The following is a 2,500-nucleotide window of genomic DNA, read 5'->3' as shown; positions in this document are numbered from 1 at the left end:
CCTGCGTGCCTGGGGAGAGGCCACCCCTGTTTCGGCCTCTCCCTCGTACCCAGGACCACGCCACCGCTGACTCGGCCTGCCCACGTGCCTGGGACAAAGCCACCCGAGTTTCGGTCCTGCCACATACCCGGGACCACACCACTCCAGAATCGGTCCTCCCACATACCCGGGACCACACCACTCGACTTTCGGTACTCCCACATACCCGGAGATACGCCACCGCAACTTCCGTACCCGGTGCCTGCAAGGGAGCGAACCTGGAATCCAAGCCCAGCTTGTGGAGCTCTGCCTGGGCTTGAGCGGGGTGGATTCATCCCCTTAAAAGCTCCATGAAAACGAAAAAGTCTTTTTTTCACCCCGGGAGCGCTCTCAGGCGGTTGCATGCCTCCTGCTAGGCCTGGGCCAAGCCTCCAGGCTTGTGAAAAGGGGAAAAGCACCACAGCAGCGGCGTCTGAGGCACCCGGCTCCCGGTTCGACCGCGAGCAGTGCTTTCGGTTCAGACAGGGGGATCCAAGCCTCCCTGCCCGGGAAATATGCCCCCCGCCTGGGGATGGACTCCGGCCATGCCCCCTGCTGCAGACTTAAGCCCCCTTCCGATTATTTAGACCCATTCAGCGCCGTCCAGCGGGCCGGCCACCTGGTCACCCCCGACAGATTCGGGACGCCTGGTCACCCGCTGGACTTAGTCTTTTTTACGATCGGCTTTAAAGGGGCCTGGTCACCCGGGGGACTTAGTCTTTTTTACGATCGGCTTTATAGGGGCCTGGTCACCCGGGGGACTTAGTCTTTTTTACGATCGGCTTTATAGGGGCCTGGTCACCCGGGGGACTTAGTCTTTTTTACGATCGGCTTTATAGGGGCCTGGTCACCCGGGGGACTTAGTCTTTTTTACGATCGGCTTTATAGGGGCCTGGTCACCCGGGGGACTTAGTCTTTTTTACGATCGGCTTTATAGGGGCCTGGTCACCCGGGGGACTTAGTCTTTTTTACGATCGGCTTTATAGGGGCCTGGTCACCCGGGGGACTTAGTCTTTTTTACGATCGGCTTTATAGGGGCCTGGTCACCCGGGGGACTTAGTCTTTTTTACGACCGGCTTTTCGGAGGCCTGGTCACCCGGGGGACTTAGTCTTTTTTACGATCGGCTTTTCGGAGGCCTGGTCACCCGGGGGACTTAGTCTTTTTTACGATCGGCTTTATAGGGGCCTGGTCACCCGGGGGACTTAGTCTTTTTTACGATCGGCTTTATAGGGGCCTGGTCACCCGGGGGACTTAGTCTTTTTTACGATCGGCTTTATAGGGGCCTGGTCACCCGGGGGACTTAGTCTTTTTTACGATCGGCTTTATAGGGGCCTGGTCACCCGGGGGACTTAGTCTTTTTTACGATCGGCTTTATAGGGGCCTGGTCACCCGGGGGACTTAGTCTTTTTTACGATCGGCTTTATAGGGGCCTGGTCACCCGGGGGACTTAGTCTTTTTTACGATCGGCTTTATAGGGGCCTGGTCACCCGGGGGACTTAGTCTTTTTTACGATCGGCTTTATAGGGGCCTGGTCACCCGGGGGACTTAGTCTTTTTTACGACCGGCTTTTCGGAGGCCTGGTCACCCGCGGGACTTAGTCTTTTTTACGATCGGCTTTTCGGAGGCCTGGTCACCCGGGGGACTTAGTCTTTTTTACGATCGGCTTTATAGGGGCCTGGTCACCCGGGGGACTTAGTCTTTTTTACGATCGGCTTTATAGGGGCCTGGTCACCCGGGGGACTTAGTCTTTTTTACGATCGGCTTTATAGGGGCCTGGTCACCCGGGGGACTTAGTCTTTTTTACGATCGGCTTTATAGGGGCCTGGTCACCCGGGGGACTTAGTCTTTTTTACGATCGGCTTTATAGGGGCCTGGTCACCCGGGGGACTTAGTCTTTTTTACGACCGGCTTTTCGGAGGCCTGGTCACCCGCGGGACTTAGTCTTTTTTACGACCGGCTTTTCGGAGGCCTGGTCACCCGGGGGACTTAGTCTTTTTTACGATCGGCTTTTCGGAGGCCTGGTCACCCGGGGGACTTAGTCTTTTTTACGATCGGCTTTTCGGAGGCCTGGTCACCCGGGGGACTTAGTCTTTTTTACGATCGGCTTTATAGGGGCCTGGTCACCCGGGGGACTTAGTCTTTTTTACGATCGGCTTTATAGGGGCCTGGTCACCCGGGGGACTTAGTCTTTTTTACGACCGGCTTTATAGGGGCCTGGTCACCCGGGGGACTTAGTCTTTTTTACGATCGGCTTTATAGGGGCCTGGTCACCCGGGGGACTTAGTCTTTTTTACGATCGGCTTTATAGGGGCCTGGTCACCCGGGGGACTTAGTCTTTTTTACGATCGGCTTTATAGGGGCCTGGTCACCCGGGGGACTTAGTCTTTTTTACGATCGGCTTTATAGGGGCCTGGTCACCCGGGGGACTTAGTCTTTTTTACGATCGGCTTTATAGGGGCCTGGTCACCCGGGGGACTTAGT

The sequence above is a fragment of the Atractosteus spatula genome (assembly GCF_055471065.1).
Source record: "Atractosteus spatula isolate fAtrSpa1 chromosome 17 unlocalized genomic scaffold, fAtrSpa1.hap1 SUPER_17_unloc_2, whole genome shotgun sequence".
Lineage (NCBI taxonomy): Eukaryota > Metazoa > Chordata > Actinopteri > Semionotiformes > Lepisosteidae > Atractosteus > Atractosteus spatula.
The sequence above is the reverse complement of the archived record's forward strand: the minus strand, read 5'-3'. Positions refer to the sequence as shown.